At 40.5% G+C, this 27,754-nt stretch overlaps 1 protein-coding gene across 6 annotated transcripts in view; it reads right to left on the minus strand.

Annotated features, from left to right (window-relative positions):
• Zhx3 (zinc fingers and homeoboxes 3) overlaps positions 1-27,754 on the minus strand; it is a 116,723-nt gene that overhangs the window by 21,931 nt on the left and 67,038 nt on the right. The window contains exon 3 of one of the 6 annotated variants that reach the window (XM_075962911.1): positions 6,812-6,904. The exons of 4 other annotated variants lie outside the window; for them this stretch is intronic. The gene's annotated coding sequence lies outside the window, so the exon portion shown is untranslated. Of the gene's footprint in view, positions 1-431; positions 554-6,811; positions 6,905-27,754 lie in introns of those variants that run through there. One more of the 6 variants, XM_075962912.1, reaches the window with a different exon arrangement.

The raw sequence follows: 27,754 nt of genomic DNA on the forward strand, positions 1-27,754 counted from the left end.
ATATTATGTGTCTTCTTTACAAATCTGGCAGAAGTTATATTTGTTTATCTGCCTTTAAGTAAAAGGCATATTGGTTTGTTACTGTTTCAGTGATAACCTTAAGCAAAGCATTAAATAACTTTACTTAAAATATTACTTAACTCCCAGAAAACATTCCCTTAAATGACCCTCTTCTCTCCTTCCTCTCTCCTATAGACTCAGTCAGCTAGCTAGCCACAGGCCCATTTATTTAACTTCCCTACTCAGCCTCTGGCTCGCTGTAGGAACTGTTCCCCTTTCCCATTCTGATCAAACTTCTTGCTCCTGGGAGACCAGTCGAGAGGCTCTTCCCAACAACTCTTCTGCAGCTTAAATCTGAGTCTCTGAAGTCATTAAGGACCCTTAGAACCCAGGAGATGTTAAGACCCATACTTATACAACCTCACCCATACCACGACTTGGAGTCTTTCCAGATCCAGGTGACTTAAAAAAACACTGGCTCCACCATTTCCACCTACCATTCATAGGTTCCACTCTGACCTGGGTACTTACTCCTCTAAGAAACTAAACAGAAGAACATCCAGGCTTCATTTCATTTACTTCACTCTCACTATCTGTTGCAGTCAGTTTGGGTTGCTGCAACAACAATGTCATAGGGCAGGTGGTGTATAAATAGAAACATCGAGATCAATTTGAAATCACACTATCTGGTGAGAGCCTGCTTGCTTTCTCACAGTCATCACCTCGTTGTGACTTCATGTGAGAAGAGTCAAAGGAAGAGTGTGTGGACCTCTTTTGAAAAGGACCAATCCTACTCACTAGGCTTCTGTCTCCATGGCCTGCTGGACTTCCAATGGCTCTACTTCCTCATCCTACACTGGGAGTTAGGGTTTCAGTGGATAGCTTTCAGAGACACAAACATTCAGACCACTGTACAATCCATCCAGACGTCCAGGAAGAGATCTCTGCATCACTTCCACATCACTTACCCTGCTCCCTTCTTTCCCCTATGTGCTGCATTAGTCAGTTTTATCATTTCTGACAAAAACAACTTCAGGAAGTGGATTGTTTACTGATCTAATTGCTGTGACAAAAGCACCTTCAGGAGGTAGACCTTGGCTCACAGTGCAGGGTTCAGTCTATCACTCCCTGCACTGACTTTTCAATCTGCTCAATATGTCCCTTGATAAGGAGAACTCGAGGTTCTGATGTAGTTCAATTTGTCTGTTTAATCACCTTTTGTTTATTCTTTTAGTATCATAAATAAGAAATCATTGCCTAATCTAATGTTATATGTATTTTCCCTGCAAACCATTTAAAGTGTCTTACAGTTTTAATTTTTCATTTTGGTCTTTGATCCACACTGCATTTATTTTTTACATATGGACTAAGTGTCCAGCTTTATCTGCCTGCATAGGGATACCCAGTTTTGCCAGCATCATTTGTTGAAAAGATTTTCCTTGTTCCATTGAAAAGAACTGGTTAAAGTTCACCTGTGTGTGTAATAGTTAATTTCTGGGCTCTCTATTTTGTTACATTAATCTATACCATTTTCATTAACAATTTTAATATTGAACACACACTGAAATACTATTTTAAATAAATTAAATAATGCTTGAAATTAATTTTGTTTGTTTCCTTTTACTTTTTCAATGTAACCCCTAGAACACTTAAAACCACACATATGGCTTCCATTCTATTTCTGCCGGAGAGTTTTGCTGGAGATGCTCTAAACTGGAGTCACAGGCAGTGTGGAAAGCAGCTGGAACACTGTAGGATAAACTGATTGTAAGTTCTCTTTCCCTTCTGCTGACTTGTCATTACAGAACTTATAGAAAGAAAACCACTATGGCAAGCCGGGTGGTGGTGGCACACACCTTTAATCCCAGCACTCGGGAGGCAGAGGCAGGGGGATCTCTATGAGTTCGAGGCCAGCCTGGTCTACGAGAGCTAGTTCCAGGACAGGCTCCATAAGCTACAGAAAAACCCTGTCTTGAAAAAAAAAAGAAAGAAAGAAAAAAGAAAAGCACTATGGCTAGTGAGGCTTTTGAGTGGGGCAAGGTCAGGTTTCAGAACCTCTTCAACATAGCAGCCATGAATATAAATATTCACATGCCTACCAGGCACTTGAAATATAGTCAGTGCCAATTCAGATTTCTATAAATGTAAAATACAGACAATACTTCAAAAACTTAGTACAAAAAACAAACTATCTAAGAAGTTATATCAATTACATATTAAAATAATATGTTAATAGATATGGTTAAATATATAATTATTTATTGTTTGTATTTGTATTGTGTGTATTTGCACATGTGCACAAGCATATTTGTAAAAGAAGAGATGTGCTTCTGTGGGAGTATCAGAACACTACTTTCAGGACTTGGCTCTGCCTTTCCACCGTGGGTTCCAGGAGTTGAATCTTGGTCTTCAGGCTTATGTGACAAGCACTGTTACCTACTGAGATATCTCACCAGCCCATAATACATATTATTAATATTAACTTATTAGGCTTTTTCCTTTTTTCTTCCATGTTATTTTTTTCCTTTCTCTTTCTCACACACACTTTTTTTTTCTTTTTCTTTTCTTTTTTCTTTTTGAGACAGAATGTTACTATGCATCCCAGGAACTTGCAACTTCCCCGCCTCAGTATTAGATTATAGCTATGCGCCACTTTACCCAGATCTATTTTGTTTGGGTTTGTCTGTTTTTCTCAGACAAGCTTTCATGTAACCTAAGGTGGCCTTGAATTTACTATAGTCAAGGGTGACTTTAGACTTCTGATGCTCCTGCCTCCATCTTCTGAGTACTGGGATTACAGATGTATTCCACCCTGGTTCTGGCTCTGATGTTGGATGTCCTTCTATATATGTGTTGCTTTCATTGGCTAAAATCTAAACAGAGATATGTATAGAGAGAGTAGGCAGACTCAGGAGAGGTCATGTACTGTTGAAGGAGACAGATGCATCAGGAATCTTACCAGGAAGTCACAGCCTTGTGCAGATACATAGATTAACAGAAATGGGTTAATTTAAGGTGTAAGAGTTACTTAATAAGAAGCTAAGGTAATAGGCCAAACAGTGTTGTAATTAATATAGTTTTGTGTTATTATTTGGGTCTGGGCAGCAGGGAAACGAACGAGCAGTCTACCTACATGGCTCCACTTATTTTTTCAATACTTAGAATTAAACCCAGGGCCTCACACATGCTAAGAAAGCACTCTACCATTGAGCTCTAGCCCTAATCTTAGAGCTATAGATTCACAGCAAAATTAAGGAGACAGTACAGTGGTTTTTCCTATATCTATATATATAGATATAGATAGATATAGATATAGATATATAGATATATATCCTATCCATATAATGCCTATGAGTATCCTCCACCAGAACAGTGCATGTGCTATAACTGATGATCACACAGATCCTGCACTTCACACCAGGGTCTACTTGCATACTCTATAAGTTTGGGTAAATTTACTGTATTCACTATTACAGTATCATGCTGGGTCTACCTATTTATCCTTTCCTGCTCCTGAAAACCACTGATCTTTTTTTACTATTTACACAATTCTGTCTTTTCTAGAATGCCATAGAATCATAGAGATTGTGGGCTCTTCTGATTGGGTTCTCTGACTAATATGCAAGTAAGATTCCCCTCAGGTCTTTTGTTTTTATTTTTGTTTTCTAGACATGGTTTATCCATGTAACAGCCCTGGCTGTCCTGGAACTCACTTTGTAGACCAGGCTGGCCTTGAACTCACTGAGATCCGCCTGCTTCTGCCTCCCAAATGCTGGGGTTAAAGGCATGTGCCACTACTGCCTGGCCTTCTCAGGTCTTTTTATGGCATATAGTTCATATTAATTTTTACTTTAAAAATATATCTTTCAAAAAGACTTTTAATTATTAGTTTTCATTATATGTACATGTGTGTATGGGGGTGGGGTATGTACATGAGTGCAGTGCCCACAGAGACTAGAGAGGCATACTGGATCTACTGAAGCTGTGGTTATAGGTAAGTTACCCAAAATGGATTCTCTTCAAGAATAGCAAGCACTCTTAACTGTTGAGCAATCTCTCTAGCTCCTCTTAAAACATTTAAAACGATATATTCATCTTATATTATGCTTTGGTTGGATGCTCTTTGACTTGGTGTGGGAAATTTTTCAGAATGCCATTTTCCTGCCTCTCCAATAGACACTCAAATACAAACCTGTCACATTTAAGCCTCTGCTTCCTGAGAGTGCTGGCCTCTTTGCCTTTACCTGAAGTAGCATCTTCTTTAATTTACTAAACTCCAATTCAAACAGGACATGTTTAATGAAGGTTTTCAAATTTCTACTGCCCTTAAACCATCTCTTACAGCATATCCAGCATAAATTTTAAGCATGTGCCACCTAGCTTTACTCCCAGATTACCAGGTCCTACATTTTATTCACTTTTTTCCATCCTCAATCTCTAGCATAGAGCACACAGTATACCCTCACAGATGCTAACTCAACAGTGACTAAAATAGAAGACAGAATTATCATCTCAATAAGATAAAAGTCACAACAGACAGAAAAGGCTCTCAAAAGCAACAGGCTAAACTGCAAAATCTATTAACTAACATTTCAATCCAATCAATACCTTAATTAAAAGTACTTAAAATGTGTTACAGTGAAGAGATGGAGAAAATAGACTCTAACGGTCGGCACACTGGAACTGACTTGGAAACCTGGGAACTAGCCATGGGAACAGGATGACTAAAACCACATTCGATATCCTTTAAATGCTGACGGCCTTCCCTACCAGAAAGAGGCACTCAAATGAGCCTTTGATGTAGTTTCCACAGAAAGCCACCAACATGATTAAAGGGTTAGAAAATGAGATTTATGGGCCATGGCCAGAAGAACAGAGACAACTTCGCCTAGACAAGAGAAAAGGCCGAAGAGTGACTTAATAACCATTTCCATCATTGTTATTACACAGACGACAGTAACCAGATGGTCTCCATTTCCACCAAAGAAAGAATATTGAAAAGTACTTAAGCTGTAACAACAACAACAAAAGTTTTCTAGTTTTAACAAAGAACCTGACAGTTAAGAGCTGAAATACAGTGAAACAGACCCAGGGAGTGTGGAGTGTGGCATTTCTGAACCCCTTTATTAGGCTGGAAAGCAGCAAAAGAGAAGGGTGTGTTCAGGCAGTTCTTTGTTGACAGCAAATTCTCAACTGGCTACTCCTCAAAACATGTTAACAAACAACCATAAAAATGAAAAAGAAGGTATGAACATTGAAGCACAGCACCCTCTGGTGTACATAACTGTCCTACAATCAAGGAAAATTCTTGAAATTGTACTTCTCAAAATCTGAGATACAAACTATGACAAAACTTAGACAAATGTACAAAGTTACTAATAGGATCCATTTATCACCGTATCTTCCATTATCAAGCACTAACTATGTACTTCCTTGGGAAGTAGGAAGTACAACAAAGGCAACCTCAACTCCCAAACTTAGTAAAAACTGATATCACCCCATCATCTTTTGAATGCTGCATTAAAAGACTTTGATACATCAGTGGTACCAAAGTTGGCACATGAACATTCCAAATGTTGAGGTCTGATAATACCATCTGCCAAATAATATAACTTTGCCAGCATTTTGAAGTATATTTATCACATACAAAGTAATGAAACCACATTCCCCTGTTCTGCTGGGTATAACCCAGCCCTTCCTTACTACTTTCTGTGTGCTACCACAATCTTCCCAAAAACATATGATAATGTCTATTACATAAATACCCTACAACCTGGGATCGTTTTCTGCCTTAGTTAGGGTTTTTATTGCTGTGATAAAACACCATGTCCAAAATCAATTTGGGAAGGAAAGGGTTTATGACATCTTACACTTCCAGGTAACAGTCCATCACTGATAGAAGTCAGGGCAAGAACTCAAACAAGGTAGGAACCAAAGCAGAAGCTATGGAGGAGTGCTGCTTACTAGCTTGTTCCTCATGGATTGCTCAGACTGCTTTCTTAAGTCATCCAGGACCTGCCCAAGGGTGGTACTGCCCACACTGGGCTGGGCCCTCCCACACTAATCACTACTAATCACTAAGAAAATGCCTGATTTGTCTATAGGCCAATCATATAGAAGTGTTTTTCTCAACCAAGAGTCCCCCTTCCCAAATGACTCTAGATTCTATCAAACTGACATAAAACAAAACAACTGACTACTTCCTGTATCACAAATACCAATAGGTTATGTTTACATCTTCCTGAGCTATATGCTCCAAAACTTTTCCCGTAACTTTTTTTTTTATTTTTAAGTACAAGAGACATTCAGCCAGCTCAAAATGCCCAAAAATAAGCCAAGAACCTTCTGCAAACTACATGAAGTGGTGTATATCTTTAATGCTAGCAACTGGGAGACTGAGGCTAAAGAATCATCCGTTCAAGGTCACTCTGGGATACATAGACTCTTTCTCAAGATGAATGAAAACTTAAAGAACTATTTTTTTTAAAAAAAATGCTTATTTTTACTTTATGTGTTTGAGTTTTTTGTCTGCATGTATGTATGTGACCACATTCATGCCTGGTACCCATGGAAGCCAGAAGAGAGTGTTGGATCCCCTGGAATTGGAGTTACAGGAGGCTGTTAGGAGCCATGTCTGTGTTGGGAATTGAACCCAGATCTTCTGGAAGAGCAGTAAGTACTATTAACTGCTAAGCCATCTCTCCAGCTCCTAAAAAAGAATCTCTTACATTCCTCTCCATATCTTTAGTCATCTTGGTATCAGATGGGAAGTTCATTTTCATGACATATACACTTCTTTCATGTGACTCACCTTACCAAGAAGATGATGTGTCCTAAATGACATAGTCACAGTTTTGTGAGGGAGATAGATGCAGGTCAAAACAGAAGCTCATAGTTCTATAGGCTAATGAAAAAGGAAAGAGCAATGAAAATACTAGAGAACAATTAGCAAGGTGTCCCTCAGGACATCAGGCAGAGTTCACATCCTAAAAGAACAAACTCAAATGAATGACAAGGAGTTATACAGGCAGGAGAGAGGAATATGTTTTATTCTAGGTATAAAATCACTAAGGCTTAAAAACAGCTACTCACCTTTGGGAGAATGGAACCATGCAACACACTTTGCCCTATCCAGCCATCTCCTGGGATGGGGCATTAAAAAAGGACCTGGAGAACACGAACTTGCAAGTAGCACAGCATATGCCTAAGAGTCAAGCAACGTAACAATCGTGACCTAGACAGGCTCTGGTTCCACAGCAGCAAGCCAGGCAGGGATAGAGAATAGCTGCAAGCATACAGCATGGCTGGGGAGGAATTTCTCTAACATACTTCTGTGGCCCACCAGCAGCCTCATCCCAAGCCTGTCCTCTGTTTCTGTTGCACTGACAACCCTGCCTCTGACTTTCCAGTATAAACTTCCTCCCCAACAAGATTTGCATGAAGTTTTATGCCTCCATCACACTATACATATAGAGCTCAAGCAAAGCTTGAAGGCTAAGCTAAGTCATAGCTGACACTTGTGACTGGGGTTTCAGGAGCACCTGTGAACCAGACACCATCCTCTGTCTAGTTGGCCTGCTTTGCTCTTTCTCAGAAGCATCTATCCTGCTTTTGGCTAAAATTTTTCCTAGCACTCTATTTTATATTCATAATCTATCTTCCACCCTCCAAGTGAAGAGAAGGGACAGATATTACTCTTTTCAGTTCAGAGTGACCTAGGTTAAAAACACCAAGCCAAAGAGGTTAGCAGGGAAGTATCTTCTTGAGCACTCAAAAGAATGTGAGAGTCCTACCTCCTGAGAGAAAAAAGAAACCCAACTCAATTACTGTAAAAATAGGTCACTCACTACTTGAATAGATGGCAGCAAGCCCATTTTGTTTCTGACTTCAATGTCACAAGAAAGGGACTGCCCAGTCTTAGAATAAGTGTTCCATGACCAGCTGGCCACCTTGGCCTGGCCTTCTAGTTGGCATTCTAGAAGCAGCACACAGGCTCAGCAAGTCTTTGTCACTGCTGACATGAAATAGCAGAGTTGATAAGATTTTTCTATTTTGTTTTGAACAAGTTGAGAGTTCAAGGCTGTCTTGTAAGTCTTTCCTCAAACTTAGCAGTACTTTATTAATAGGGATACAATGAAAAGAGTTCAACTAGATCACTTCTTGTGTGTCCAGGCAGCCTTGGCTGGTAAGGCATTAAAATTTGGGCTCTGTGGAGGAAAAAAGCTATTTTGCACAAAGGGAGCTAAGAATTATTGATGGAGAATACTAAATATTGGTAGAACAGTAAATAATGAACTTTTTTTGGTAGAAACTTACATAATGCCATTAACTTTTGTTCTCTGTGAAAAACACATGACAAAAAACTAAGTTTGATAGGTTTACCTAAGTTTATATTTAATCAATCAAACAACAAGTAAAGCCAAGTGTGGAGACTCACCTGTAATACCACCTCTTAGGAGACCAAGAGTAAAATCTTGTTTCATAATAAAATAAAAAAATCAAACTTTAAAAGCATCAAAATATATAGGAAAGTCATTAATTTGCAGAAATGTGTTCTCACAATTTGTGCCTTGCAAAAGTGGAATCCTTCAAGTCCCCAGGCTCCTTTTTCATGATTATAGTCACTGACCTGTTAAAAATTGAAGATTATATATCTACCAAACACCATATGGATTCCAAGTCACAAGTAAGAAGCCCAATTTAAGATGATTCACAATAAGGGAGGGTGCTGGCACACATATGGAAGAAAGTTCAGTGTTGGTGGCTTCAGTTTGGTTTAGAAATTTTGTGATAAAAACAAAGGCTTCTATTTTGTTAGTCATATCCTAAGGGTAGCTTCCCTAATCACAGCTAACAAACAACTGTCCCAGGTTTCAAGTCCCCCAACATCTAGGTCAGAAGAAAGACTGGTCCACTTCCAATATCCAGGAGGATAACTATATGTTATTCTTTGGGTTCACCTTCTTATTTAGCTTCTCTAGAATCACGAATTATAGGCTCAATGTCCTTTATTTATGGCTAAAAACCAATTATGAGTGAGTACATCCCATGTTCATCTTTTTGGGTCTGGGATACCTCACTCAGGATAGTGTTTTCTATTTCCATCCATTTGCATGCAAAATTCAAGATGTCATTTTTTTTTTTTACTGCTGAGTAGAACTTTAAAGTGTATATGTACTACCCCTTCTTTATTGACTTTATTGACAGGGGTTGGGAGCACAGCGGTGGGGGGGGTGGGGAAATGGGGAGAGAAAGGGGAAGATGGGGAGAGCTTGAGGGAATGGGATGGTTGGGATGGAGGAGGGGTGGGTGAGGGAGCAGGGAAGTAGATATCTTAATTAAGGAAGCCATTTTAAGGTAGCAAGAGACTTGACTCTGGAGGGGTTCCCAGGTGTCCAAGGAGATGTCCCCAGCTTGTTCCTTGGGCAGCAGAGGAGAGGGTACCTGAACTGGCCTTATCCTATAGCCACACTGATGAATGTCTTGCATATCACCATAGAACCTTCATCTGGAGATAGAGACAGAGACCCACATTGGAGCACTGGACTGAGTTCCCAAGGTCCATATGAAGAGCAGAAGGAGGGAGAACAAGAGCAAAGAAGTCAGGACTGCAAGGGGTGCGTCCACCCACTGAGATGGCGGGACTGATCTAATGGGAGATCATCAAGGCCAGTTGGACTGGAACTGATGGAGCATATGATCAAACCAGACTCTCTGAATGTGGCTGATGGTGGAGGCTGACGGAGAAGCCAAAGACAATAGTGCTGGGTTTTGATTCTACTGCATGGATGGGCTTTGTGGGAGCCTAGTCTGTTTGGATGCTCACCTTCCTGGACCTGGGGGGGAGCGGGGAGGACCTTGGACTTCCCATAGGGTAGGGAACCCTGACTGCTCCTTGGACTGGAGAGGGAAGAGGAGGGGGAGTGGAGGGAGGGGAGAGAAGTGGGAGGAGGGAAGGAGGTAGAAATTTTCAATAAAAAATAAATTAAAAAAAATAAATAAAAACAGAAAAAAAGTAAAAAAAAAAGAAGAAGAAGAAAGGCTGCTTTTGGGGGTAGATCTCTTACAAGACTGAGGAGTGTTTTTTCCCCCAAACTCCTTAGCAAACTTTCTGAATTTCTGGATCATATCCAGCCCTGAAATCTCCTTCTGGCACTAGTGCTACTGGGTTCACCTGGAGTAACATGTAGGGTGACATGATTTAATTAAGTAATCAAGACCCAAGGCATGAAGCTTGGAGTGAGACCAATCCTTTTATTATGAAGATGAAAACAAACATGTCTTACAGCTGCAGAAAATGGAGGGGTAGGAGGGATGTGGTGAGAAAGACAATTAGAAAGTTCCCTACCCTTCACCTGGTACATAATTTGATCCTCAGTGTCCTAATAATAAAAGAAATATACTTTGAGTGGTACTATTTCCATTATTTAATAAATACTTATGTCTGTACAGAGGCAATTCCTTCTGGAGGACACTCAAATAGAAGCATTCCCTGGAGCTAGTGTAATAGAAAACAAGCAAAGGTACAGTGAAATGGATGCAATGGCCATGCTTACATTGCTCTCTAGGTAATGTCAGGTAGGAACAGACAGTAGGCTGTTATCAAGATGATGTGGTTCAGATGCTTCCCTTCAAATGATCTCACTTAGGACCTGTAAGGTAAGGCTTGGCCTATCTTAGACTCCCTCTTAAGAATAAGATTTTTGAAAATTGACTCAAACACTAAAAACAAAACTTCAATTGTTTTAAACTATTGTTATTTCAGACAATTCTTTCCATGGGTACTTCTGTGTAAATATATGTATCTGTCACTTATTTCAAATAAAAAGTTTTAGGGTTACTGGATATTTAGCTCAATGCCAAGATACATGGTAGATGCAGGAAGAATTCAAAGCTAACAAAGTACCTGTCTTCAAGCAGAACAACCACTAAACAAAATCACTGTATGCCCTTCACCAACTTCCTTATATTTGTTTTCTCATTTGACTTGAACCTTACAATAATGCCAGGAATTAAATATCAACACAACTTTATATAATGGGATGCTAAGGCTTCAACAGCTAAGTAACTTAGGTTGCTGGTACTCAAAGCCAGGTATCCCAGATTCCAAAGCTTACATGTTTAACTCACAGCACAGTACTTCTGGCTGACCAGAAGAGAAAAACAAATATCCTATAGTAATAAATAGTACAAGAAAGTATATTTCAGTAAAGAAGTAAGTCCTGAGAGGTAGCATCTATTCTGGGAAGTCAAAGAAGCAAATAGGGTGAGGAGGTACTCCATGTGTTTCTAGTAGTCATGTGACCCCTGTTGATGCTAATGCCTAACCATCAGGCATATCTGTCTCTAAACTCTGACCCTAAAAAAAGATACTGATAAAGTTGGAGATAAATATTTCATATGCTTTAAGGCATTTTCAAAGTTCTTTTTAAAGAATCAGCTCTTCCTCTCATATGCATAGACTTCCTCTCTGTTCTAAAGATATTGCCACTCCCAATGGGGTTAACTTTGAAATTCTCTGAATAAATGCTAGATGGGATTTAAATGTTTATATGATTGTTACAGCCCCTTTCCTAAGAGTGTATGAAAATGGTGTTTGACTATAGTATCAATTGTCACTAGCCTGCTAATGCTATAGAAAAAGGTAATTTATTATAATATTTGTCTGGATAAAAGGCAATACCATCCCAGTCTATAACCTGTGTCCCTCTCATGCCTCAGCAATTTCACAAAAACAATTGACTTTGGTCTAACTTCAGGCCAATACAGACCTCCCAACCTTTAGGATGTGTTTCTAGTGTCTTAGTATTCCAAGAAAGGAAAACTGTTTCTTCAAGAAATGGCAAGCTGAGTGTAGTGGCTTAAGCACTTAAGTGTAGGAGGCAGTATACTGCTAGAGGCTTGAGCCCACCCTGGGCTGCTTAAGATTCTGTCATAAAACAAAACATTAGTCACATAGGGGTGGGTGTCCCATGCTTCCATGGAGTAAGGAAAAGCACTAACATTTTGTTTTAATTGTTCATCTATTTATTTTTTATCACAGCTGCAGCCTTCCCTCATCCTCCCCTCCCAGTCCTTATCTCCCATTCCCACCCCACCCACCAATCCCCTCCTCTTCCATCTCCATCAACACTAACACTTTTTAGTATTTCTATAGCAAAGGGGATCACGCTCATTAGGTGGACTATTTGGTAGCTACCTGGAATCAAGGTCACTACTACTAGACGATAACAAACAGTGACATTTTCTGTGTCTGTTAATCATCTACTATCTGGAACCATGGCTTCATTTTCCAGTTCTATAACACATTTGAATGTGATAGGCTCATTGCTAATGTCTTTTCATAGTCTCAAACAACAATCTCAGGAAGCCAACATTGTCACTGTCTTCCTATGTGGAATCTAAAGGTCAGGGAAGATATGAGCTATGAATCCTTTGCTCTTTCCTCAATATGCCCCTTACTCTTCTGATGCCAAGGTTTGGGCTCTTGGAATATTTTTGTTTTTTTATATATATATAAACATTATATAACAACAGCATATTGGATTTGGTGGACAATAATCCGCATTCCAATCAAGCCATTATTCTGCTCTCAAAAGAACAAGTCCTTGTGAGGGGCTATCAAAGCAACAGTGAGAAAGGTTGCAATGAGTGGACAAGGCAGGTAGAAACCTAAAGGAGGACCCACTCTGACTAGGTAAGGAATGAAGGAAGCCTTAATGGAGGTGAGGCCATCCAGGGAAAGGAGCAGCTGCTGAGGTTAGAAATCTCCTTAATGTGACAGAGGCAGGCAGGATGAAACAAGAAACTCCGAGTCAGAGCTTCTCAACCCTGTTACTAATGAAAATTAGCAACAGTAAGTTCTACATCTGGGAGTAGGGTGCTGTACTGTACACTATAGTGTATGGCATCACATCCCTGATCTCTACCCATTAGAACCCAGGGAGTTGCAACCAATCAAGGTTTGAGACTCTCCCAAATGCCCCAAGGGCATGATTATTTCTTTAGGAAAAGATGTATCAGATAAGGGGTGGCCGAATGGGGGTGGTCTGGGCAGGTGAAGAGTGAGGAGAGGCCTAGGGCTAGAAGGGCAAACAAATGCTGCGGCAAGAGTTCTCCCTCACCAAGGGCCTCCAGAGTGGACTCCGACAGTATGGAAGCACACAGAGCCTCAGGAGGAAACCAATATATACCTACTCAAGGTGACTCTACAACTAGGCAGCCTGGCAAAATCAAATCCCCTCTTTTGTCTTTTGAGTAAAGGGATATAAGAAAAGAAGACACGGTAATGCTGCAGGAAGAGTCAGGAGCCTGGGACTCGTACACCTATTTGGGAAATTTGAAGGTACCAGGATTAGGATTATTGACCTAGGATATGCTTATGAGAATGATCCACACTTATCTTCTAAGAAGGCTCCTTTCTCCCATCTCTCGTTCTTAGCCCAGAAACAGCAGAAAAGGAGTGTGGATACATACTCCTGGGAGGCAGAAAGGAAAAAGGAGGAAGAAGGAGAAGATGAGAGAATTTTGAGGTACTAAATATATAATGATGGAGTTCATGAATGAGACTATATTTCTCAGCAAAAAGAAAAAAGGCAGAACGGGGACAAAGGTTGAGAAAAGGTAAATGAGGAGAAATGAACATTTGCAAATGCTCACCAAGTAGCAATACGGGGAAGGCACATTACATGAGTCACTACATCTAGTGTTGACACTATCACTTAATACCCAAACATGGAACAGACATTAACAGGTTTTCATCGCAGAAGTACAAAGAAGCAAATGTGCAAATTAAGGGACCCCACAGTATGACCAGTCTTCCAAGCTTCTTTAGTGGATTTCTCTTTGCTGTATCTTTTCACTCCAGTACACCACAAGCCTTTTGTGCCACATGAACTGGCACTGCTTGTGTACAGGTCTGTGAGCTGCTGTGAACTAGAGTGTCAGGCTGCAGTTGGGGTTCCTTGTTTCCAGTGTTCTCTTATGCACTAAGCCTCACAGCTATCAAGAAAGCAAATGAAAGTTAACACTGAGGTAGACAAAGGACCACGGAGGCCCAGCTGTCTGAATTTACAGCAGTACTAATGAGCACTTGCTTACATAACTGCCTCTCCTGCTATGCTCATCGGCCACTAGAGGAAAGCGGAGTTGGCTTTCCACTCCTGAGCTATATATAATCCAGACTTTGAACAGGAGACTATGCTACAGCTACAGCTCTGCCACATTAAATATTAAAATTCCCCTTAAAGACCCAACATTTTTATCAGTGATGCCATACAATAATATAGACTGAGTACTGAGATATCTAAGTTTAGATACCTTACCCACATTTTTATCCTGACAACATTCATTATCTCTTATTCCACTGTGACGAACAAGCAAAAGAAATTGGGAAGGGGAATGCTGAGAAGACAGTTGGCATAAGCTCAGCCTTGATGCTAGAACTGAGAGTCTCCAGTCCCAAATGGCTGTACTTCACATGGAATAGATAACCAGTTTCAAGGAAACCAGGTTTGCTTTTGCTTCTTTACTGTCTATCTCCTAGGATCTAACCCTGGAATCTATGTCATCATGATTGAAGGAATAATGAAGCAAACAGAAAACTATGTATTTGTCTTGGGGCTGACAAAAGCTGAGCTCTACAGAATAATCCCCCCTTTTAAGATACAGTTACCTGAAAACTGTTTTTCTGAACCCTCTTAGAGCATGTATTTATTAAACAGTGATCCCACACTCTTTCTATTCATGTTAGTCTTAAATGGTTCTTCAGTTTCTGAAGGCCAAAGTGTGTTGTTTTCATAAATCGTTACACATACTCTGAACATTAAAACTTACATATTTTAGGGCTGATGAGATGGTTTAGTGGGTAAGAGTGCTTGCCACCAAGTCTGATGACCTGAGTTTGATAACCAAACACACATGTTGGAAGGAAAAAACCAACTGGACAGTGGTCTGCTAACCTGAACACTCACTGTGACAGCGAAATAAAATATAAAATTCAGTCTATCAGTAACATTCATGTTTTGTCAGTTTGATTGGGCCTTTTCCCAAAGCAATTCTTAAACAAGGGTGAGATTTCAAGAAATAAAATCATGCTGTTTTATATTTTAATATTTAAGAATAAAAAGCAGATAGTCTAAATGTTTCTTGTATTAGCATTAATGCTAGCATCTAAGTATTACTAGATGACTATTTATAGGTGCAAACTCTCAGAAAGAATGTATACAGCAGGACATTTTGAAGCAAGCCTGTAAGTACGGCACTGGGGAAGCAGAAGCAGAGGCAAGAGAATCACTGAAAGTTTGGGGTCAGCATGGTCAACATATGAAGTTCCAGGTTAGCCAGGAGCATAGCTCTGTCTCAAATATATATATTGAGACTTGTTCAACACTGGGCTGCTCAGCTGTATCTAGTCCCATCCAAGAGTGGGCATGCCACTATATTTGGAGTCAGATAAAACTGAGTTCCAACTCTGACTCGGCTGCTTCCTTATACAGGCCACTTGGGTTTGGGGGAAGTATTGAAACTCCCAAATCCCAATTTTCATTGGTACAATATATAAGTGTAAACGTCATATAGTTCACTACATTAAACATGACAGTGTATGTGAGTCACTGACAGCATGTTGTTAGCCCAGGAGACTTCCTGTCTCCTGTTTCCTCCCTGTACTCCTTCTCCACCAAGGTCAGCCCTAAGCAATGTCCTCTTGTTCTTGTTTGCTGCAGAGACTTCAGTGATCTACACTACATGCCCTGTCTTCCCCATGAAGTTCTTTATGTCACAACCATATCTGCCTTCCCAAAATGTAGCTCACTGTCTCTAGTGACTCCATGCAGGAATCATTTCAGCCTGGCATCATGGTCTTTACTTAGTTTGGTCCAACCTAACATTTCTAGTCTAGTAAACACAAACCTAGTTTTTCTCACCCAATTCTGCCCCAAATCAATCTCCAACTTCTGGCATTTTACAGCTCTACTACCTATAGGAGAAAATCTAGGTTGTCACATGCTATGACAGTGATGCATAGTGCACAGTCCCTAGCCATTCCCAGCTTCACTCCCTTCCCTAGTTACTTCATCAGATCCAAGAGTAACTGTATAGTACCCCAAATCCCAGATTGTATCATTACTCCCAAACTTTAAATCCACTCCTATTTGACCAGAAACTTTTTTTAAAGGAAGAAAACTTCTTGAGTACACTCCAGGGAACAACAGGCTAGGCAATAACCAGAGCTACCCCAGAACCTTCCCACTGGCCATCTGGCAAACTCCTAAACAGTCTCCAAACCTTATTCAAATGCCCTTATTTCTATCGTCCACTATGTGAAATACTGGGATTTGTGTGTTTTCTGTTACCACCACACCTGCCTCACAGTTGTGTAAGCATGTTTCATGTTTTCTTCTAATTCACTGGCTGCCATCAATGTCTTCTCTCAAGGATGGGCTAACATTCAACCTTGCAAGATGTAGTCAGTCATGGAATGCCTGTATGCTGAGCAGAAGCTGCTCCCATCCTGACAGGCAGATCAGATGAAATGTAGGGAAACATGCCATACACAGTCTGAGGGGACAGTGGAACAGCAAAAGAGAATTCCACTATACTCCTGTTTAAATAGTTAGAATGTTATGTCCACCAGAGCACAGGAAGAAAATCCTTTTCATATAGTAGTCCCAACTCACTCTAGAAAGTCAATTACATTTACATAAAATCAGTGAAGCTCAAAAGCATGTTTCTCTCCCCAAAACCTCATTCTCTTATGAGTCCTTTGCTCTGTGGAATGAACATGGTCCTGCTGATGCCAGTTTATGGCTGTGTTTTTCTGCTCACTGAACTGGCTCATTCCTTCAAGAGAACAAACTGTTCTGCGCTGAAGCAGGAATTGGCTGGGTTCTAACTAAAAGATCCCCCCCCCCCAATGTTTTTGCAAAAGACCCAAGTCAATTTATAGCCAAGTAACAAAAGGTCAGAAAGGTTAGTTAAGCAATGGGCGTAATTCCTGTGTGTCACAGCCAATAAAGGAAATGGGTGGGAATAAATAGTATGCAATTCTAACCTGAAATCGTCTGTACAAAACTACTATTGTAAACTACATAAAATGGTTCCTGACTTCCAATGTTAGCAATTTCTGATTTTTCAAAGGCGCACTTACAGTGGAAGAACTGAGATGACCTCAAATCCCTCATTTGAAAGAAAAGAATGTAAAAAACACATTTATAAAAAATTGTTTTTCAGTGCATAAATTTAAATGTACATAAAAAATTAAATATCTTAAGTTAACTGATGGATACAATTTGCATGGTTGAATTTAAAATAAAATTCCTGTCAAAAGGGAGATGACATTGATCAAAAAGCTAAGAAAAGCCTCTATAAAACTAACAGTTTATCTGTCTTAACTTTCAACTCTCACATGTATTATTCATCAAGAGTACGAACAAGGAAGGGCTGCTTTTAAAGCAGACATGAAAAACACAAACAGCCAAGCAAGGGGAAGACAGATAAAAAGTTTTCCATGTGCCTGTGGAGTAAGAAATCTTTTCAGACCCCGAGGCTACTGCAAAGCCTCCCCAAGAAGCCCCCTGCCCACTTTATGAAGCTTAAAATTGTAACCATTCAAAATAATCATATTATCCAAAAGGTGAATGGCCAACAGAACAGTGTCATGAGCCAGACAACACGGATAAGCCCATGAGCTCACATCTTACCTACCTCCTCTACAGTACAATGGGAGCAACACAAGAGTCAATTGAAGGAAGTTGAAAAGACAGAGGAAGGAAGGTAAATGGTTAAGAACCCAGAAACAACACACCGCTGCGCATGTTATGAGAACCCTCCATCATACAACAGAAAAAGGTGGCAGGTTCAAAGTTTCCCAATCTCCAACCTAGCAACAGAAGGCAGCCCAAGGCTAAATGGGAGCTCTACTTACAATGCCAAGCCAACACTAACTAGCAGGATACTTCAGGACCAGCTGACAATAAATTAGTCCAGGGAAATACCCTCACCTTCTCTACAGGGTCCCCCAAAAGTATCCTTCTTCCCAGTGGGACAGAAACCCCTTCTCTCTTACATACAGGCACCAGGCAGCATGGCCTTGGGAAACTTCTTACTTAAGATTCCCCCATCCAAGTACTAACCAGGCCCGACCCTGCTTAGCTTCCGAGATCAGACGAGATCAGGCGCGTTCAGGGCATGGGATAAAACTGGACTCTCTGAACATGGCGAACAATGAGAGCTGATGAGACGCCAAGGACAATGGCAAGGGGTTTTGATCCTACGTAATGTGCTGGCTTTGTGGGAGCCTAGCCAGTTTGGATGTTCACCTTCCTAGATATGGACGGAGGGGGGAGGACCTAGGACTTACCACAGGGCAGGGAACCCTGACTGCTCTTTGGACTGGAGAGGGAGGGGGAAAGGAGTGGGGGGAGGGGGAGAAGGGTGGGAGGAGGGGGAGGGAAATGGGAGGCTGGGAGGAGGTGGAAACTTGTTTTTTTTTCCTCTCATTTTCTCAATAAAAATAAAAAATAAAAAAAAAAGATTCCCCCAGCAACCCCACAGGAGCTAAGCAAACCAAAGAGTTTGCAATCCACTGGGACTGCTAAATCTAAACAGGGTGACTTAACAGCAGACTTAAATAGGACTCATATTCTCCCAATGTTATAGGAAAAACTGTTTAAAACAGTGAAAATCACTGGTCATAACCAGAACCAGGAAAATCACAACCTGAATGCAAAAATATAGTCAACTGATACCAAAGCAGCCATTAGAAAAACATCTCAGCATGCAATTATAAGGGCTCCTTCTCTTTCTGACAAGACCTCACACAAGTTGTTTTCTGAGCTCCATTTATGTGCCATGGCATGCAAAGCTTTCCCTTTAAATAAACACAGGATATAAAAACCTCACTATAAACAAACACTGACTTCTACTTCATGATATGCACAGAAATACTCCGGAGGGGATGAATCAAAAACACAACGGTTAAATGGTTGGAAAAAAAAAACGGGGTGAGAAGTACATAAGAAGATATAATAACAGGTGAGACACAGCAGTAGATACATGGTTTCTCACCATTATATTCGTTTTACAATGAGTTTGAAAGTTTTAATAGTAAGATATTAGAAAAAGATCATATTGAAAAATATAGAAGGTGCTCAATACACCTTACTTTATCTCTTATAGCTTTTCCTATAGCTTTCATGCATTTACTCATTCATCTATTAAATCATACTAGGCCATACTGGAACATTGCCTAGCACAATGTTGCTCAACTCTAACCCCTCTGAACTTCAGTTTCCTCACCTACAGAATGACTGCATGTACCTCATGGTGAGAATGGGTGAGGTAATATATAACACAACCCAGCGCCTGGCACATAAGCAATATTCCATAAATACTAGCTGTTGGTATGGGTCACACAATGGAGACCATGGGCACTAACACACACATTCCAAGTAGTGCTTAAAAGATCTGTATCCCAACTTCGAACCTGGCTTCCAAATCCAACCCTTTTGTGGCTTTGGGCAAAATCTTTAACCTTTCTGTGCCTCATTTCCTCATCTGTGAAACAAGAGTATGTGCTACTCTCACAGCATTATTATGATAAACAATAATAAATGTAAAGTGTTTAGGTGATGGCTAGAATGCTAAACACTGATGTTAACAAAGTCTAGGCACCAGAGGACAGAAAGATGAATTGTAAACATTTCAGTCACGTCAGGATAGGAGATGGCCATGTCGGTTAGTCATGGTTTTACCGGTCAGCCTATGGTGTGTGCTCCAGGAGAGTCACTACACTAGGTTTGGAAAACCCAAGGGAGAGGCATATGGTGTAAAGAAGGCCAGAGTCAAAAATGGTGGCCACACCTGTAATCCTAATACTGCAGAAGTAGAAGCATGAGTTCAAGATCAGCCTAAGCTATACAGTGAGTTTGAGGCCAAAGATGGTTACATGAAACTATGCTTTAAAAACCCCAAAGATGGGGGGTCAGTAAGAGAGCCAAAGAAGACTTCACAGGGAGGATGGTGACTAGAGAACCGGGACTTGCAGGATGGCATGACAATGGCTGTTAGAACCTCACAAGCCAAGGCAGGCTATCAGATTCACTGCTGAGAAGAGGAGTGGGATTAACTGATGAGCTTTGCCCTGAAAAACTAACTGGAAGAACGACCATTCACTCAAACACTCTGATGTGGGATTTCCCTCTGTATGCTGTGATTACCATTAATGAATAAAGAAACTGCTTTGGACCTATAGCCGGGCAGGACTTAGGTAGGCAGGGAAGATGGACCTGAATGCTGGGAGAAAGGAGGCGGAGTCAGAGAGAAGCCATGTAACCCCACCGGAGCCAGATGGAACTTTAGCCAGTAAGCCACAGCCACGTGGCAATACACAGATTAATAGAAGTGGGTTAAATTAATATGTAAGAGTTAGCCATTAAGAAGCTAGAGCTAATGGGCCAAGCAGTGATTTAATTAATACAGTTTCTGTGTGATTATTTCAGAGGTCTGGGTGGCCAGGAAATGAACAAGCAGCCAAGCGGCCTCCTTCAATAACACTTCACGGAACTGCAAACTATGTCAACCAGTAATGGAGTCTTGAATTTTCTTCCTGCTTCAGCTTCTAAAGTGTGGAGTGCTGGGATTACAGAATGGGTCTTCATGCCTGGCACTGACTGTATCCTTGATTTAGAAAAAGTAACAATTTGTAATATCCATGTTTTATAACTTAAGATATGAGGACATAGCTTTACTAGATGAAAAGGTCCAGAAGACTCCAACTGAAGGGCCCAGGAGAGGCTATTAGTGCTGTGGAATCGGGTTGGCAGTGCTACTCTAGTTGGTTCACTGCTTTGAGTGAGGTCACAGCTTGGAATCTGACCCAGGAGATTTAATCCAGGAAGAAAGAAATGTCCACACAGCAACAGGGAGAAGCTGGCTCCCTCTGGATGCTGTCAGCTGGCCACACTGCCTCTTAGAGCTTGCTGGACCTTAGTAAAGACATTTTGATTGTCATATGCACTGAGCAAATCCACTAATAACATCATAGTCTGAAGGGAGCAGTAAGGATAAGGGCTGGTTTTATGATCAAAGGACCAAATGCGGCTTCAAAATTATATAACTCAGACTATACATGAAAGGATCTTTCCAACGTTCCTAGAAGGAAGTTAAAACAATAGTTCATTTTAGTATTAAATAAAAATCACATTTATAGCCATCCAAGGCACTTCTAAGGAAGGCAGATGAGCTGGCTGATGCAAGTTAGAAGGAACAATTTCATTGCTTGTGAACCTCATGAGGACAGGAACTATGACGAGCTTACTTGCTGCTGTATTAACAGTACCTAACACAGTGCCCGGCACTGCTCACAAAACACCAATTCAACCAAGTATGTCTAATTCAGCTTTGTTAAGTCCAGATTCTTTTCTTTTAGTTCAGCAAGAGATTAATCAACTCACAACTAGGTAGGGAAGAACTGGCTAAACACCAAGTAAACTCGAGGGAAACAAAGTAGACCCCTCAACTATGAGAGGAGATATGATTTCTTGGAGCCTCATTGTTATGTCACTTACCCAGAACCTCTGGGAAACAGAATTTCTGCTAGGTTGCTGCCTCAGAAACAAATTCAAAACGCCTTAAGATCTTCAACCTGTATATCTAGTATGCTCAACTTTACACAAGCCAGAATGTCTGCCCTGGGTCTGACTTCTCTCTTCTCATGGATAAACCAGATAGATCCCTCTCCTCCAAATCCAAGACTCTACACAGACTCCTAGGCTGCTCTCCCTCTAGACCATGACGTAAATATTTTATAGACCCCTGGCTTTTCTGATTTTTCTATATATAATGATTTTATATATAATGATTTAGTTTAGTTATTTCCCAACAGCAAAGGAGGGACTTCATAAGATTCCAGAAGACGGTGTCTTGTCACTTCTGCATGGATGTGCTCCAGTTTTCAAGTCATCTTGATCTCAGCAGCAAACACAATATTTAGAGAATTCCATGAAGCTGAAAGAGATCTTGGGACTCATGGTTCTGTGTAAGTGTGGTTTGGAAATTTTTTCTATTAAGTGCATTATCTTATAATGACTAAGTTCATGATCATTTTGCTCCATAAAATATTCAGAGATATCTCTTATCAGCATGGCTTTTCACTACTATACCCTTTAAAAGGGTCTAGAAAATGAGGTGTGTTAGAAAATAAGCCTAGAGGCAAGACCATGGAAAGTTACTGGTAGCATCTACTAAGTCACTGACAAGGATTCAATCCTAAACTTTCTTTCATATTCTTTAGCCAGTTTCTACTAAGGACCAAACAGGTCCTCTAACCTCATAATAGATTTTCACTTAAAAGATAAAGGAGACAGAGAAAGATACAGAACATTTATTTAAAAAAAAATCTTACATAGGCTTTTTTCTAAACTTTTTTGATCAAATTTTAGGCTTTTTGAAAAATTACAGCAATAGTTCCATTTTCATACATTCCTGATGTAGCCTCCCCAATGTTAGTATCTAATATAGTATAGTATTTTTAACAGAGCCCAAACAATAATACTAGAATAATACTAAACCAAAACCATATTCAAAAGATACCAGCTTTTCCTGCCAATATCCTTTTTCTGTCCCAGATACCTTCTCAGAATCCCAAGATATTTAGTTATTTCTCTTTAGTCTTCTGAAGTACTTGACAACTCCCCCATTTATTTCCTTGTCATCCATATTCTTGACACTTAAAAAACTTATCCTGCAGTTATTCTGTTGGCTATTTCCTTGATTTGGGTGCAGCTGCTTGTTTTCATACTGTTATACTGTTACAATTACACATTTTGGGCAACATCCATAGCAATGATATTGGGTCTGTCTTAGTGTCTATCATGGGGTAGATTATTTGACATATTACTGATAATCTGGCCTTGACCACTTGGTCAAGCTAATTTCTTGTCTATACATTTCCACCTTTCGTTATAGTACACATGTTGAGGTAGCTTTTGAAACTATGAAAACTGCTAAAGGTCTTTACAGGATGACAAGAAAACAAATGGGGGACATTCCCAGTGTGCTCCCGGCCTTCTACTTGTGGGTTTGAGATGTGAGTTCTCAGTTGTTGCTGCTATCATGTCTTTGCTCCACCATCATGGACTCTTAACCCTCTGAAACCATAAGCCCAAATAAACACTTTTTTTAATGAGTTGCCTTGGTCATTGTGTTTTATCAATGCAATAGAAAAGTAACAAAGACAACAACCATCTGGAATATTTTAAAAATTAAAGCTAATAAAGTAAAAAGACTAAAATAAGATCAACACACAAACCAATTATGAGTGAGTACATCCCATGTTCTTCTTTTTGGGTCTGGGATACCTCACTCAGGATAGTGTTTTCTATTTCCATCCATTTGCATGCAAAATTCGAGAAGTCATTGTTTTTTACCGCAGCGTAGTACTCTAGTGTGTATATATTCCATACTTTCTTCATCCATTCTTCCATTGAAGGGCATCTAGGTTGTTTCCAGGTTCTGGCTATTACAAATAATACTGCTATGAACATAGTTGAACAAATGCTTTTGACATGTGATAGAGCATCTCTTGGGTAAATTCCCAAGAGTGGTATTGCTGGGTCCAGGGGTAGGTTGATCCCGAATTTCCTGAGAAACCGAAACACTGACTTCCACAGTGGTTGCACAAGATTGCATTCCCACCAGCAATGGATGAGGGTACCCCTTCCTCCACAGCCTCTCCAGCAAAGGCTATCCTTGTTGTTTTTGACTTTAGCCATTCTGACAGGTGTAAGATGGTATTGGTTTCTAGCCATAAATAGGGGTCACAGAATCTACAATTGGCGAACCTAAAGAAGCTAAGTAAGAAGGTGAACACAAGGAAAAACATATCGTTATCCTCTTGGATAAGGGAAGTAGACAAAATTGCCGGGGAGAAAAGTGGGATCTTGGGGGTGGGGTGGGAAGGGGGTAAGGGGAGATGGGGAGAGAAAAGGTAGAAGGGAAGGAGGGGGGACTTGGGGAAATAGGAGGATCGGGATAAAGGAAGGTTGGATAGGGGAGCACGGAACCACAATCCTTAGTTAAGGGACCCACTTTAGGGTGGGCAGGAGAATTGACCCTAGAGGGGCTCCCAGGTGCCCAAGCTGAGGTCCCCAGTTAGTTCCTCGGGCAGCTGAGGATAGGGAACCTGAAATGACCCCATCCTAGCGCAATACTGACGAATATCTTGCATATCATCTTAGAACTTTCATCTGGCGAGGGATGGAGATAGAGACAGAGACCCACACTGGAGCACTGGACTGAGCTCCCAAGGTCCCAATGAGGAGCAGAAGGAGGGAGAACATGAGCAAAGAAGTCGGGACCACGAGGGGTGCACCCACCCACTGAGACAGTGGAGCTGATCTACTGGGAGCTCACCAAGGCCAGCTGGACTATTACCAAAAAAAGCATGGGATAAAACTGAACTCTCTGATCATGACGAACAATGAGGGCTGATGAGACGCCAAGGACAATGGCACGCAGTTTTGATCCTACGCAATCTGCTGGCTTGGTGGGAGCCTAGCCAGTTTGGATGTTCACCTTCCTAGATATGGACGGAGGGGGGAGGACCTAGGACTTACCACAGGGCAGGGAACCCTGACTGCTCTTTGGACTGGAGAGAGAGGGGGAGAGGAGTGGGGGGAAGGGGAGAGGGGTGGGAGGAGGGGGAGAAGAGTGGGAGGAGAGGGAGAAGAGTGGGAGGAGGGGAGGGAAAGGGGAGGCTGGGAGGAGGTGGAAATTTGTTTTTTTTTCTTTATTCTTCTTTTATCAATAAAAAAATGTTAAAAAAAAAGATCAACACACAAATTTTGTGGATAGTTAAAAATAGTAATTAATTTTCTTGTCATTTTGAGAAAATAGTTGACATAAGGAACTTTTTAGTTCATTTATTTTGGCTTGAGTTTGAGAAGACACAATTCATCATGGCAGCAGAAGTAAGAAGGGACTTTGTGTTCAGTCAGGAAGTAGAGAGAGAAATCCTAGTGCTCATCTCTCTTCTTCCTTCTCACAAGACTTTTATTCACTTTAGAGCCCCATTCCAAGGGACAGCGCTATCTACACTCAGGGTGAACCTTCCATTTCCAGTTAGTCTGGAACTAACATCACACATCCACACCTCTTCACGGAGGTGTGTTTCCTAGACACTTCCAAATCCAGTCAAGCTAACATGAAGATTAGCCCTCCCCAAAATGTTGTCTGCATATGAAAGAGCTAGAAGAACTTTTTTTTTAATTTGGAAGAGCTACCCTTCATACATATATACAACTTTGCATACATACCCTGGAGAATAGAAATAATTTTATGGCTTATTTTTAAGGAACATCAGTTGAACACTGAGATAGGGCAGGTGAGGTCACACAGTAGACATCTACATCTCCAGACGCTACATTCTACATCTCCAGACGCTACATTTGGCCAAAGCTAAAAACTGTTCACAACCAAACTCCTTAAAAATGTAAGAGAACATTACCTGGTAGCCTATTTTTCATTCATCAAAAAATGATTCAATGGTCTATGAATATATTGCTTATTTGTATGGACCAAATGACAACCAAGAAGAGTTCCTCTCTCTTACTGTTTCCCCCTTAAAAAGCTAAATTAAGAGTGGTGTAGCACATGGCATACTAGACATCATTGATTCTAAGTACTTTTTCCACAGTACCTCTTTTAACCCTGTTGGTAGTCAATACTCTTATTGTCTCCAAGTTAACAGGTGAGCAAACTGAGACACTTAGTAATTAATAACTTGTCTTTTAGTCATAGCCAAGATTTTAACCTGGGCAGCTTGATTCTAGAGTCTGGCTCTTAGCATTACTGCCTCCTGTTGTTAGAGAACTGTTTTCTAGAGGAAAGTCACAATCAGTGAAATAAAGTTCTGGAGAAAACAGAATTGAACAAGTCTGAAATGGCAAAAGAACTTCAAGAGTAGAAAGAGCTAAAAGAAGAAACCAGAAGAAGCCCCCAGGGGTTTATATGTAATTAGCAATCAAAAGAGTCACCACAGAATGTCTATAGCCTAGAAACACCTGAAAACACAATATAGAAAGAAAGCAAAACAAAAAGACTTTCAAGTAAACAAGTTAAATAAGCAGATAGTGCAAAAGGATCAGCCCCTTATTTTTATAATATCTAAAGTCTAAAGACAAGACTATCTAAGAGATACAGACCTCAAAGGGTTTAAAAACCTGAACAAATCAGAACACTCATTGTGAAGAGAATACAGCTGTCATATGTGAACAATCAACCATGAAGCCACAGTCTCCCAGACTAGGTACCACCAAGCTGTTACCAGGGCCTCACTGAATCTAGGACAGGATGGTTTGGGTGCTGTGTGGGAACTAAGTAAGCAGGCATAGCTTTTAGTTTTCTGAGAACCCAGTAGCTTAGAGTGCCCTTTTCCTATTATCTCTTAACCACTGCCCCTTGTAGGCAACCATCTCTTCCACACCATTTCTTTGCTTCTAGCAGAAAAGAAAAAAAAAAGACTTGGCATTGCAATCCCACTAGCCCCTAGCTTGCTCTAGAGCCTTAATATCTGGCTCACAAAGAAGAGTAATAATTTCCATGCACAGGGCTCTAGAGATCAACAAAGCCATCTGAAGAGCCTTAGCCACTACATGCTGGACATTAAAGTGATCATTATGTTTTTATTTCCTACACACAGGGTTTTACCTTTTTCAAAAGCTTTTATTTTCTGCCTACATGTTGAAGGGGCTCATACCTACAGTTATGAAAGCACATTCTCCTAAAAGAAAGTGAGGACCACACCTTATTTCCAGCCCCTGCTGGTCCATTTTAGCTTCTAGGTATTCCCGTAGACATGAGCAAGTTTGAAAATAAATCCTCTTTTGTCTATCTCCAAATTTGTTTGTCCTCTCCTCATACAGTCAATCCCAGTTGGTCAACAGTTCTACCATTGCCTCCTACAAAACTAATAAACAAAAAGTCGTTGATGACATCCTTTAATTCCCTACAGAGACACTAGTGTTTGTAGATTCTACCTCCAACAATCTATCTTCTCCATCCACATTGCGGGTTCCTTATACCAATAACCCTTGACTCTCTTCTAGTGACAACCACAATTTCTTAGTTAATTTTCCTTCCTACAGTTAGCTTCACAGCTTCCTTTTCAAAGAATAAACTCAAGCATGATTTCCCTCCTATAAGACTTCTGACATGCAGCCTTTAGGATACAGACTTAAACTTGCTAGGCAGGCACTCAGTGATTTACAACTGATCTCAATCTCCCTTTTGTCCAATTTTAACACTACTTACTCTTCCAAGAACAAGGTGACACCCAGGTATGCCTTCCCTTTTTCTCTGTTTCACAACACCACCGCCAAAGCAACTCTCAGCTCACAGAATTTCTTTGCCCACAAACAAAACACCATTTCCTTCCCACTCCCTGTCTCAAATACATCTGACATGTCACAACTTTTGCAGCTGTTGTTAGGTTTGCACCGCATGCCACCACTTCAACTAGACAGATGATCTTGAAGACATGGGCTGAGCTACATTTCTCTTTGTTTCTCCTGCCCTCACTCACTGTCTATCAGTTCTAGACAAAATCGGTAGTTATAAACCAAATGGATTAGAAATTTTAAAAAAAATCATAGAACATCTAAATCTCAGAAGAATTGATACACTTTAGAGACTAGATATAGGATGTAAAGGAAAAGAAAAAAATAATTTGTAGACAAGAGAAAATACAGACAAG

This window comes from Microtus pennsylvanicus, chromosome 2, assembly GCF_037038515.1.
Source record: "Microtus pennsylvanicus isolate mMicPen1 chromosome 2, mMicPen1.hap1, whole genome shotgun sequence".
Classification (NCBI taxonomy): Eukaryota; Metazoa; Chordata; class Mammalia; order Rodentia; family Cricetidae; genus Microtus; species Microtus pennsylvanicus.